Below are 14,773 nucleotides of genomic sequence, written 5' to 3'. Positions count from 1 at the left end.
CCTTTTTTCTTGCTCTTCCAGTTTTAGGGGTTAGCATGTAGGCATCCTCAAGATAGAGGTAGTCTCTTTTTTTCCAACTGAGAGCTGAATCTTGTGCTGCAAAACCAGCTTTCTGGAACTCTGCACTGGGGTTCCATTTACTATTAAGGGCTCTAATGAGGAGGGACAGGCAATTATTATTATTTATTTCACTAATTAGCCAGATAATCATTCATTTTTAAACTGTTCAGGGTTGGAAATCTGTTCATTTTGTGCCCTTTGTGTAATGTGGATTCATTGTATCTTTTTTTCCTCTTTCTTTTACAAAAAACAGCTGTCTTGTTAAGTGATGGACAAAGGTAGGGAGTAAGAAGGGGGGGTTAAAAAGAGAGATAATTTTTGAGCTGTGAAGATCATGCAACAAGGAGCCAGAGTCCATAAAAACATCACCTTTCAGTCTCTGAAGACATAATGCTTGATGATAACCATAAAACATGTTAGTGCAAAATAAATTGCTGTTCTATTCAAATCCTTAAATGTACTACTATGGATGTCACTGGAGATATGCAACTCTTTTTTCTGATCCCGAGGTGTATTTCATCATAATTTGTGAGGTGGGTGACAGCCTTGTACACATGATTGCCTTTTCCTGCTCAGTTAGCTTGTCAAGGTCAGAGTCCTTTGGCCTTTCGTGAATGTAGGACTATTAAGAAATGAGCAGGATAACTGAACAGCATGGAGAGGAAAGTTTTTCTTTAGTAATTAATACAGTATGTTTTCGTGGTGTTTACTTATAATAAGCTCCCATTCTACTCTCTGGGTTATTTCTGGCTTCAGAAGGGGATATTATTGTTGTTTTGATGCTCTGCATCTTATTTTTATTGGGAGATGGAAAGAACTTCTGGGAGACTGGGATTCATCTTCATCGTCCAAAGTAAAGTGTTCAGGAGCACCTCCAATTCCAGGTAGAAGCGTTTCTAAAGTAGATAGCTACCGTGGCAAGGTGGTGCTTCTATAGATTGATGCTTCTAGATGGATGTGCGGTATGACACAATTTTTATAAACTGTGCCTCCTCGATGCAGCCAGCTTGGTAGATTAACTAAGAGTGTGGGGTTTTTTTTCTTTTCTTTTTTATAGTTTCCATTTGAGAGTTAAAACTAGATTTGACAATGATAGAATCTATAGCCAAGGAACTCGATCCAAGAACATGTGAGATGGTGGCCATTTCTCATAGAAATGGAAACCTTTGCTATGCTTTGGGGTGGAGGAAAGGATCCCAGCCAAAGGTGGAGGAGGCTTTGCCTCCCTAAAGTATGACTTACCTAGCTCCTAAAACTTAACAATATACTGTTTGCGTTTAAGTACTTCTCAGTAGGTTAAAGGATTTAGTGTTTGGCAACTTCTAGCCTGAGTAACTCTTTCCTCTTAGCAGAGTCATGTGTTGTCATGACATCAGTAATTGCTCAGAAGTCTTAATAAAAGCAGTTAAAATGGCACAGGCAAGTCCTTGTGCAGGAAGTTCAAGGAACCATTGTTTCCAGGTCTTCAACAGCTCTTACTGATTAAACTGTTAGGAGCTTTATCAGAGGTAACTTTTTATGCCTCAGTATTATGGAGGCATCAGGGTTAATTCTGGTAGAAGGAGGAACAGGAAAAAATGGCTCGGTATCTATACTTCCCTCCATCACAGTGGTAAAATGTTTACTGAAAAGAATAGCGGGAAGCTTCAAAAGCCCTTTACAGCATTGAATGTAAAGATCCCAACATGTTAATTTACTGGAGTTGATCTTTGCGCTGTATGTAGAAGACAAATAGAAGGAAGTAATGTAAATGAAAGGAATGTTTACACTAAAGTGTGAGATACAGTTACTGAATCCAAGAACCACTTTAATATAGTGCTGGCATATTAAAAATGAATTTGATTATTTTGAATAATTCTGTTCTATTCTTGGGAGCACTTTCAAGAGCTCTAGGGGAAGAAAAATGTGAAAATATTGAAAAACTAGTCAGCTGCATATTTTAAAGATTTTCAATAACCTCGTCTTTACCTGAAGGTCATCTCACCAAGTTACATGCACTGCATGATGACTGAGAAACAGAGATAATGGACAAATGCCAGAGGTCAGGTTGTATACTAGCCACTTGAAGGGACAGATTTTTGTAATAATCATTTACTATGACAAGGATAGAAATTAACAGCTAAAACAGAATAATGGATGAAATAGAAAGTAAAGATGGAGTTGGGCGAGGTTAGCTGGGAGCTCTCTTCCCACTGGACAGCCCCCTGTCTACTACACTATTCAGGTGGCTATGGGAGGGTCACCTCATAGTGTTGATGGGGCTGGATAAACACAGTGGCAGCATCTGGGGAAGTGTTCGCTCTCCTTAAGGACAGGCTTCAAAAGAGGCACTCAGACCGTAGGACACATACAAGAGGTTGTCAAAGTGAACTTTGTAAGCAGTGGCTGCACTTGGGCTGAAAAATGAGAGCCTGAGGTCTGCACAAGGCCAGCATTTCCAGGTAAACTGGCTTGTGAAAATTAGCATGTTTTCCTCTAACATGTCAAGCATTCACCTGCCTCAGGATATTTGCACTTGCTACTCCCTCCTTCTAGAATGTTCTTCCCCCAGATATCCATGTGGCTTGCTCCTTAATTCCATTGAGGGTTCTGCACAAATGTCACTTATCAGCATTGCCTTCCTTCCCCAGCCACCCTATTGAGAATTACACCTCCCTATCGCTCGCTAATCCCACCCTCCTTTTTTTCTTCCATAGAACTTCTCATCCTCTGACGTAAGATACTTTTCTTTGTTTGTTTCACCCAGTAGAAAGTTAGTTCTGTGAGAGCAGGATCCCAACCATATGGAAACTCACAATAGTTTGGGAGTTGCTCCCTGCTGTATTCTCAGTGCCTCACACACTGCCCGCCATATCATGGAAATTCGATGGATGATTGTTGAATGAATGAGTGAATAACAATAGCTTCTTTTTCTGTGTGCATTCTCCGTGCACCAAGCTCCGTACGCTTTAGTGCATGCCACTGAAGGTCCTATAAGCTGGGTCACCTTTAGTCCCACCGCTTTTCACAGATGAGCATGCACTCCTAGAGGCCCTACATACACAGATCCAGAGCCACTCCGAAGATATTACTGGAGTTGATCTTTGTGCTGTATGTAGAAGACAAATAGAAGAAGTAAATGAGCACTGCACGTTTTTCCTAATGAAGAATTGGCTGTGACACAGATTAATTTAAAAGGAAAACAAAATTAAGAAAACACCAACATTACAGAAAAATGAGTAGGAATGAGGAACTTGACTAAGAAAGATTTTAATTTCAATAGGCTTCCTGAAAAGGACCTTTTGCTTAGCGTAGCCATGCTTGGTGACGGTGGGGGTGTGTGTGCAGGATGCCCAGCTAAATTTGAACATCAGATAAACAATGAATGGTTTTTTTTGAAAAGCATGAGCGTGTTATATATATATATATATATTTATATTGTGTGGTACATACATGTGCTAAAAAATTGTATGTTGTTTTTCTGAAATTCAACTTTTACTGGGCATCTTGTACTTTATCTGGCAACTCTACCTTTGCTTTCCCATTTCGAACAAGACAGGGCAAAAAAAATCAATGAATAACCAAAGTAATAGTGTTAAAAGCCATTACAGTTACTGCTTCTGTTCCCCAGGAACTGTGTGCATGTTGTGTACATCATCTCTAGTCCTCACAAGAACACTGCATGGTAGATATTATCTCTCATTCTTCAGATAATGAAATTGAATCTCAGAGAGAATAAGTAATTTGTCAAAAGTCATAGACCCATAAAACCCATTTTCCTTCCATAACACTTATGTCATCTGATGTAAAATATTTTAATTTTTTGTTTGTCTCCTCCACTATAAAGGAAGCTCTATGAGATCAGGATCTATGCCCCAAAGAATGTCCTGATGACCAGGTCTCCCTATTTCACATGACCTCACCTCTCTTCTTGGAGGTCCTGGGACACAGCCAGTCCTCAAGAAGGGCCATTCCTAGCTGAGCCACAGAAGGAGCTGCCAGAGCTCTGAATGCCTGTCTCTGCCCCCTGTGTCCTCACATCCCAAATTATTTTGTGCCAAGACTGGTTGGTCCTCTGTGGGATCACTGAGATTTGGGACTTCCTTCTTACTACTTTTTGTTTTTGAAGGAGGGGGTTCACTTGAAGATAACTAAGGATAAACAGAAAACAGCAATAGCAAATGCTATTTCCATTCCAGAGTCACGTGGATTCTGTTCTAAATGACAATATTTAACAACAAAATTGCTTCATTTCAACCTCATTGCATGCCTTCAAGTGAGAGTACTATAATTTAAAAATAATAAATGCAACAGAGTGAATATATTGCTTTCATTAATCCCCAATACTGCTTATTTTCAGCACTTTAAAATTATTTGGGTGTGCTCAATAGATTTAGTTGAAGTGGAAAAAGAATCACTCAAATTTCAGACCATTTGCAATTACCAATTTATCTGCTGTGTTCCAGCCAAGTAACCGAACTTCCAAGAAGCATTTAGTTTGCATGATTTCTTCCCCACCCACTGCCTGGTATGAAACAGTGAATTAGTCAAGTAAAAATGTCTGTGGAATTGAAGGTGCTATAAACAAGGGCATCATATGCTCTGAATGATCAGCGAACACAGGTGATGTTGATTACATGTCGTGGTGTCCCAAGGACATCCAGCATAGCAGTGGGAACTTTCTGTCTCCATACCCAAAGTCAAGTGAAGAATTAGGGCAGTACTCTAAACATTTTACTTCTAACCTGCCCTTTGCTTGATTCCCAGGTATTTAAAGGAAAATATGAAATGGTGAGGTCTGTGTGTACCAGAATTTAAGCACTAAATTGCCAGATAAAATACCGGATGCCCCATTAAATTTGAATGTCAAGTAAACAATGAGTAATTTTCTAGTATAACTATGCCCCAAATATTGCATCCTGCACTTTTATTTGCTCTATCTGGCAATCCTTTTGCAGACCAAGACCCTGAACCCTATTAATTTGCTTGGTAGTGGTTGTCAGACATGGCTTGATAGTGACCAATTATAGTGGCTAGAATTTATTGAGTGATTACTATTTGCTGAGCATTATCCTACATACTTTATGTTGACGAACATCCAGTCCTTGCAACAATCTTTTCAATTAGGTTATCATTATCCCATTTTATAAATACAAGAAAAAAAGGCTTGGAGAGATTAAGATCTCAGCAAATATGTGGTGGAGGATAGACCGTTCTGATTTCACTATGCCATTATGCTTTCTTGAATTCAATAAAAACAAGTGACCAGTTGCAGATAAGATCATGTGTCTAACTTTTCTTTAAGGATACAAATACTGTCTTATATTCATGTGCACATACTCGAAGTTGAGTTTTGTAATGTCTATGTTAGGGCATACACACAGCATTCATCTTACTGGCAAATGGACTGGCCCATCCCTTTTCATTAAGAGGAACCTGCTAACTACAGCAAAAATACAAATTCAAGGTATGAAATGTCCTGGCAATAATTGGACAAAACTTCAAATGAGTGAAAGCAGCTCCCAAACAATTAGTTGTTTTGAACTCAGTAAAATTACTGTTAATTTCACTTAATTTTAGACTTATTACGGGTTTCCCTGAGATGTTTAAATTTAATTTTGGGGTTTTTGAATTGTGAATTTGCTTAAATGTAGGTGGCATCTCCTAACTGAATAATGAGCAAGGTTTTTGCAATGGGCCAGGCTCCACACTGCGGGTTTCATCATAACATTTCTTCTTAAATATCTATTGCATGTAATTATTGAAAAGATGGTGAAATAACATTTTGAAAAGATTCAAAAGAAGAATACAGTGCCCACAACACAGCACAACTGTTTTCATTTTTACACATTCCTTTCCTGTTACTGATTTCTGGAGTGGCCAGAACTGATAGAGATTCCACAGTGCCTGTTAGAAATGAATTCACAGTTTCTGTCAAGAAGAAACTGCCTACGTAGAAGAAAAGGCAGATGAGGAAAAAAAACCCATCTTGCAATTTGAAGCAATTCTATTTTTTATTCTTTTATTTTTAAGCCACAAGCAGGGCATGCAAAGTGTTATGCAGTCTTTTTTTCATTTTCACCATAATTATTCCCTCTATTTTGGAGGCACTGAGGACCTGAGAACTGATTTCTGGATCCTGAGATCAGGAGGTTTAAGCACCTGCCATAGACTTAACTGAAGGAGACGGACATTCAGGTGGGACCCCTCAGTCCTTCCACTACTCATTGGTTGAATCAGCACTGGATTAAGTACTGGATATGAACAAGCACATGCTGAACTTGAACCTGCCATGCTGTGACTGAAGTCTGGATTATTGTGGACAGGTAGCAGCATTGTGCTGATGGTCGAACATAACTGACACAATTAAAAGGCCACGAGGCTTCCAAGAGAGACTGCTTCAACCCAGGACAGTGTTCGCACAAGCCAGGCAGGACTGCAGATCATTCGGTCACAGTTTTGGCCCTCGATCAGCAGTCTCCCCGAGATGAGAGGACTGGCACAACATTTAAAAAAAACAATGATTTATCAGAAAATTAAGGGAATTCAACCGCAGCCCCAGTAGAGCTGCCTTGTTACGTAATACAAATCGTTCAACCATAAGATGAGTGCAGTGGCCATGGAAGAGCTAGCTACACTAGCAAAAAGTGAAATGATTTACATTTGGAAGCCACAGCTGGTATGAAAATAAACATTGAATCAGTTCCTTCCTCTAAGTCCATGTTCCATTAGAATAACTACAGTAGGTGACATTTTTCACATTTTAATTGGTGTTTTGCTGATTTTATCAGAATTTCTGCTGATCAAAGCAAATTGGCTATTTATTTATTTTGCAATGAAACTAACTGTTTGCTGCAAGTTTAATGTACTGTAATGAATTTTAAATATCCTCCTAGTCAGATTACAAAGTGTTTGAATCAAGATGTCCTTGTTACATTTAAATTATTGATTACTCAAATGGACAAAGACAACTTTCAGATAAAATGTCACATTTTAAATGGATCTGAACTCGATGAAAATGTTGGGGCTGTATTAAAAGATGTCAGAAAAATAAAAATGTTTCCCCCTGCAGTCTGCTTAACCCACTGGTACCTGCTTGGTTTTTAGACATATGATAAATACTTTCATTATTAGTTTATTTTCAGTAGCTTACAGAACAATAAGTTTTTATGTTATTTACACTTCAGTGACTTTGGTTTAATTGGCTTCTTTTATGTTATTTATATAAATATAAATCATACTGGGTTTTAAAGTATTAATGATGCATTTTATGTTATAATGCTGTTTTCATCCAGGCTAGCACTCCATAAATTCATACCATCCATGAGTGATAGTCAAGGATCTTTGCAAAATCTACTTCAAAAGTTGAAACAAATGCATTCGAACCTCTACAGAACTCAGGCTTGGGGGTGTAAAGATCCCCTGAATTATATTTCATTTGCATACGAATTAGGAAATTGATTTATTCAAATATTTTAGAAGGCAATTCTCAGGTCTGTATGCTTGGGAAACTACATAGATTTTTTTTCAAGGCACTATAGCAAAGCAAAGCAAAAAACCCATTTAAATAAAACTGAGCTTTAAGTACTGCTTCTACCAGCTGCAGGAACATGGTTGAGTCTACTCCAGAAGCCCTCAGAGATGATGTCTGTCAAGTAAAGCGGTTGGTTGAAAGGTCTTTGGCTCTATTTAAATGTTTACACTTATAGGATTTTATAAACACCCATTTGGTGATCTTTGGGCATTTTTCTCTCAGATCTAAGGTGATCTTATAAGTAAATAGAATTCTTTTATACAGATCATATTTCTAAATAAACTTAAAGATTTTGTAGATATTTAAGCTTTTCCAGGTAACTCTGGGCATACTGGCTTCTTACAATGATGAGAAGTATATATAACAAAAAGTTAATAAAAGATGCTTTTGAATGGACAAGTGAGGTCATTTCAATTGTTGGTTACATACAGTATGCCCAAGGGTGGGGTGGGTAATGTGCTGAATATTAACAACAACAGCAGCAAAAAAACAGTAATTGCATAATGTGATGGGAGTGGTCATTGGATTTTGATTTACTCTGGGAAAGTTAGGTGCCCAGCTGATGTGGCAACAGAGGTGGTGGAGAAGGATGGAGTGCCCCTGGAGCATTCGTTTTTAGAATGTCACTTGAACCACACCCAAACACAGGTTCTCTTCTTGAGAGGCATGTGATGCAAGCTGGTTTATTTGTCTGTCTTTTCTTTTCACGTGTTCAGTTTTCAAAGTGCTGAAAGAGTTCCAGGACAAGATGATTTTATTCCACAGGATGAGTCTGTTGAAAGAGCTCTTGGAATAAAAGAGGGATTCTAGCTGGAAAGCTTTGGTTGGGTTTCTTAGCCTCTCTCAGCCTTGATTTTCTGATTTATAAAACAGGGAAAGTCTTTGAACTCACTTCCTGGGGTTGTTTTGAGGAATTAATGAAATGAAGTATATGGAGCCTAAGCACAGTAGTTCCTAATAGTTGCTCAATAGATGGCTATTATCGTAACATGTCTTCAGTACAGTTACTCTAAATAGGTTTGTAAGGATACCAGCAACGAACTCATGCCACTAACTATGGCATATTTTCAACTCACATGGAAACCACTGGGGGAAATCACAAATATTTATGTAGTGAGAGTGAAGTCACAGAAGAAGAGAATGTCACTAGACAAGACACTAGAAACATAGCTCATAGACTGTGGCAGCTGTTCCTAGTATGATTGAGTGCTCTCTGAAAAGGCGTGGGATGATTAGCTGGTAGAAAGAAACTAAAAGAGTTCGTTGGATTTGCACAGCACCTGATGAAGGGAAAATCAAGTTGGTGACTTGACATTCATTTGATACCTTGCCTTACTTAAATAACTTTCAGGGTGCAAAGAATTTACACGTTTTCTCACATTGTCCCTACAGCAGCTCAGTGGTGCAAGTGATTCAGACATAATTGTCCCATTCACAGATGAAGTCACTGTGGCATCTCAGGAAAGAAAAGTTTTCCCAAGGCAGTACTTGACCAGATCTCCTTTCCTTAGAAGGAGATGCCTTGATAAGTAGTTTAACTTTATGAAAATAGCTAAGAATTATTGAACCTCCTTAATTCTTACAACCATCCTATAGATACTTATTATTATTATTATTATTATTATTAACCTCATTTTAAAGATAAGAAAACTGAGGTACAGGAATGTGAAACAATTTGTGCAATAGCATAGAGTGACTGGGAGACTTGGGATTTGAAGTCAGAAATTCTGGCTCCAGAATCCACACCCTTCACACTGTATGCTACCACCTCTAATGGACCAAAACTGAGAATAATTTATGGTTCTCAAACTTTAGCAAGCATCAGAATCACTCATAGCATTTGTTAAAACACAGATTGCTGGTACTCAGGTCTGATTCATCAGGTCTGGAGTGAAACTCCACAATTTGCATTTCTAACAAGTTCCCAGATGATGCTGATGGTCTGGAGGCGACACCTTGAGAACCACTGGTCTAGAGACACAGTCTTGATGGTCCAGGCACATTGTATACCTCAGGATTCTTCAGCCTATGAAAGAGTATTGGTAAATACCTGACTTCTAGTGGGGAGGGGATTGCACCTCGGGCTCCCACATAGGCTCATCTCATGGCTTCTCTTGCATACACAGAACACCAAGATGTAGTTACTTCTTAGCGTGTTTCTAAAGGACTCCCCTAGAAAAGTTATTTTGTATAGTTATGGTCATTCCTAGGGATAGTGGGTGGGGGTGGGGAGCAAGGAAAAATCACATGGACTCCCTCCTAATTACTATGTATGTATGAAATCAGTTACAGGAAGTCGGGAAATGGACAAGAAAAGAGCAGGGGGAAGGGAAAATAAGAACATCATCCCTTTGCCTTCATTAGAGGAGTTAGGGAGACTTATAGGAGAATTGTAAGCAATCAGACCCCCAGAACTATGGCTGCTTTTCTGGAATTTTTAGCAATATTATTATTTTAATGACCAAGGTGGCAGTTGGGTTACACTTGCTTACAAATGCCCAAATAGTGGTGAACTTGTTTATTCATTTGCTGATGTGTAGCAATGACAGTAACACAGGAATAATGAAAATAGTAGACTGTTCTATTAGTCTCTGCTGTTTAATGTTATTGTACCCAAACCTCTCCCTTGTTTTTTGCATTTATTCAATTTCATACAAAAAATATGTTAATCTGAATTCAAGATGGTAGCATGAGAGGTGAGATGGAGAATTCCTCCCAGAACCACACATAGTCTGAAAATGTAGTTAATTGATACAACTAACCCTAAAACAACAACAAGAAAGAAGGCTGAACCAGACTGCACACAGACCTCACAAACAGAGCAGACCTCACAAAACAGGGTAACGTACTAAAGCCTTAATCAGGCTGGACCCAAGCCCTTCCCCCACCCCGGCTCACTGGCGGAAGAGAAACAGAGTGGGCGACGGGATGGAAGCCTGGGACTGCTGAACACCCGGCCCTGGAGCTGGGCTATGGGAGCAGAAACCTACACTGTGTGGTGCTCTGGATGTTGGGGAGCTCAGACAGACGGAGTGCTTGAGAGACAGACTGCGGCCATTTGTGGAGGAGGGGATGCACACCCGGCGGCTCTGGAAGAAGGGAAAGGTGGGTGGTCTGAGAGGCTTCTTGGCAGCAAGAGGGCTGCTGAAGGAGCAGGGTATGCATGGAGCTTGCTGTGCGGGGGGAGGGGAGAGCTAGACAAGGTTGTCTGGGCGTGCTCTGCCCAGCTGGTTGGGAGCTTTGAGAAGCTTCAGGTGCCCCATCCCTGTGGCAGCCTACTCAGCTCTGAGGACCCCCACTGTAACACACAGGCTGCTGTGCCTTCCTCCTAGCCTGCCAACACCGGTTCACAAACATGCAGTCACTGTGCTGGCATCAGGCCAGCCAGAGGGAGGCCCCGCCTACAACAGCTAGAGATGCCAAGCACAGAGGCTTACACCTGTGTGCTCGGCCCACTGGCTCTGACACCAGAGACAGGCTCCGCAGATGGGAATCAGGAAACACATCTTTCTTCACCCCAGGCACCAGCTCCGCTTCCCTATGACCCCCAGCCTCACTCTAGGGGCTGAGCAGCTCCAGAGACTGGAGCATCTGGGCACTAGTGGGCACCACACAGAAATATGAAACATCAAAATAACATGGTTCAGACCAAAATCTCACAAACCCCAGAAAAAGGGTCAAATGAAACTGAACTCACCAATCTGCCTGAAAGAGAGTTCAAAATAAAAATCATAAACATGCTTATGGAGGTACAGAAAAATACTCAAGAACTCAGGAATGAATTTAAGTCAGACATTCAATCATTAAGAAATTCCATATTTGAAATGAAACATACAATGGAGGGATTTAAAAGCAGATTAGATGTAGTAGAAGAGAAGGTAAATGGAATAGAAATTAGAGAAGAGGAATACAAAGAAGCTGAGGCACAAAGAGAAAAAAGAATCTCTAACATTGAGAGAATTGTGGGATGAATCCAAATGGAACAATAGTCGTTTTATAGCAGTACCAGAAGAAGAGAGACAAAAAGGTATAGAAAGTGTCATTGAGGAGGTAATTGCTGAAAACTTCCTCAATCTGGGGAAGGAGATAGTCTCTCAAGCCATGGAGGGGCACAGATATCCCAATACAAGAGACCCAAGGAAGACAACATCAAGACATATAATAAATAAAATGGCAAAGATCAAGTATAAAGACAGACTTTTAAAAGGAGCTAGAGAGAGAAAAAAGATCACATAAAAAGGAAAACCCATCAGGCTATCATCAGACTTCTCAACAGAAACCTTACAGGCCAGAAGGGAGTGGCAAGATATATTTAATGCAATGAAGCAGAAGGGCCTTGAACCGAGAATACTATACCCAGCAAGGTTATCATTTAAATTTGAAGGAGGGATTAAACAATTTTGATAAGAAAAAGTTGAGAGAATTTAGCTCCCACAAACTACCTCTACTGTGCATTTTGGAGGGAATCCTATAAATGGAAGTGTTGCTAAGGCTAAATAGATGTCACCCAAGGGATAGACAAAGAGTACAGAATATGATTCAGAACATACAAAGAATGGAGGAGGAAGAAAACAAAGGAAAAAAAAAGAGAGAACCTTTAGGTTGTGTTTGTAATAGCACATGAAGTGAGTTAAATTAGACTGTTAGATAGTAAGGAAGTTAACCTTGAACCTTTGGTAACCATGAATCTAAAACCTGCAATGACAATAAGTACATTCCTTTCAATAATCACCCTAAATGTAAATGGTCTGAATGCACCAATCAAAAGACATAGAGTCACTGAATGGATTAAAAAACAAGACTCATCTATATGCTGCCTACAAGAATGTCACTTCAAACCCAAAGACATACACAGACTGAAAGTAAAGGGATGGTAAAAGATATTTCATGCAATTAACAGGGGAAAAAAAGCAGGAGTTGCAGTACTTGTATCAGGTAAAATAGACTTCAAAACAAAGAAAGTAACAGGAGACAAAGAAGGGCATTACATAGTGATAAAGGGGTCAATCCAACAAGAGGATATAACTGTTATAAATAACTATGCATCCAACACAGGATCACTTAGATTCGTGAAACAAATACTAACAGAATTAAAGGGGGAAATAGAATACAATGCATTCATTTGAGGAGACTTCAACATACCACTCATTCCAAAGGACAGATCAACCAGACAGAAAATAAGTAAAGAGGCAGAGGCACTGAACAATGTATTAGAAGAGATAGACATAACAGACATCTACAAAACACTCCATCCAAAAGCAACAGGATACACATTTTTCTCAAGTGCACATGGAACATTTTTAAGAATAGATCATACACTAGGCCACAGAAAGAACCTCAGTAAATTAAAAAAGATTGAAATTGTACCAACCAGCTTCTCATAACACAAAGGTATGAAAGCAGAAATAAATTACACAAAGATAATGAAAAAGCCCACAAACACATGGAGGCTTAATAACATGCTTCTAAATAATCAAGGGATTAATGATCAAATAAAAACAGAGATGAAGCAATATATGGAGACAAATGACAATAATGATTCAACAACACAAAATCTGTGGGACACAGCAAAGGCCGTGCTAAGAGGGATATATATTGCAATACAGGCCTACATCAGGAAAGAAGAACAATGCCAAATGAACAGTCTAAACTCACAATTAATGAAACTACAAAATGAGGAACAAATGAGGCCCAAAGTCAGTAAAAGGAGGGGCATAATTAAGATTAAAACAAATAAATTAAATCGAGAAGAATAAAAGAATGGAAAGAATTAATAAAAGCAGAAACTGGTTCTTTGAGAAAATAAACAAAACAGATAACCCCCTAGCCAGACTTATCAAGAAAAAAAGACTCTACACACATAAACAGAATCAGAAATGAGAAAGGAAAAATCACTACAGACACCACAGAAATACAAAGAATTATGAGACAATACTATGAAAAATTATATGGTAACAAACTCGATAACCTAGAAGAAATGGACAACTTTCTAGAAAAATACAACCTTCCAAGGCTGACCCAGAAAGAAACAGAAAATGTGAATAGACCAATTACCAGCAAAGAAATTGAATTGGTAATCAAAACAGTACCTAAGAACAAAACACCTGGACCAGATGGTTTCACTGCTGAATTTTATCAAACATTTAGTAAAGACCTAATACCATCCTCCTTAAAGTTTTCCAAAAAGTAGAAGAGGAGGGAATACTCCCAAACTCATTCTATGAGGCCAACATCACTCTAATACCAAAACCAGGCAAAGACACTACAAAAGAAGAAAATTACAGACCAATATCCCTGATGAACATAGATACAAAAATACTCAACAAAATATTAGCAAACCGAATTCAAAAATACGTCAAAAAGATCATCCATCATGATCAAGTGGGATTCATCCCAGGGATGCAAGGATGGTACAACATTTGAAAATCCATCAATATCATCCACTACATCAATAAAAAGAAGGACAAAACCACATGATCATCTTCATGGATGCTGAAAAAGCATTCGACAAAATTTAATATGCATTCATGATAAAAACTCTCAACAAAATGGGTATAGAAGGCAAGTACCTCAACATAAAAAGGCCATATATGACAAACCCACAGCCAACATTCTACTTAACATGAGAAGCTGAAAGCCTTTCCTTTAAGATCGGGAACAAGACAAGGATGCCCACTCTCCCCACTTTTATTCAACATAGTACTGGAGGTCCTAGCCACGGCAATCAGACAACACAAAGAAATAAAAGGCATCCAGATAGGCAAGGAAGAAGTCAAACTGTCCCTGTTTGCAGATGACATGATATTGTACATTAAAAACCCTAAAGAATCCACTCCAAGACTACTAGACCTAATATCTGAATTCAGCAAAGTTGCGGGATACAAAATTAATACACAGAAATCTGTGGCATTCCTATACACTAACTATGAACTCGCAGAAAGAGAAATCAGGAAAACAATTCCACTCACAATTGCATCAAAAAGAATAAAATACCTAGGAATAAATCTAACCAAGGAAGTGAAAGACCTATATCCTGAAAACTACAGAACACTCTTAAGAGAAATTAAAGAGGACACTAATAAGTGGAAATTCATCCCCTGCTCTTGGCTAAGAAAATTAATAATGTCAAAATGGCCATCCTGCCTAAAACAGTCTACAGATTCAATGCAATCCTTATGAAAATACCAACAGCATTCCTCA

The sequence above is a fragment of the Manis javanica genome, chromosome 8 (assembly GCF_040802235.1).
Source record: "Manis javanica isolate MJ-LG chromosome 8, MJ_LKY, whole genome shotgun sequence".
In the NCBI taxonomy this organism is placed as follows: Eukaryota; Metazoa; Chordata; class Mammalia; order Pholidota; family Manidae; genus Manis; species Manis javanica.
This window is presented reverse-complemented; position numbering follows the sequence as displayed.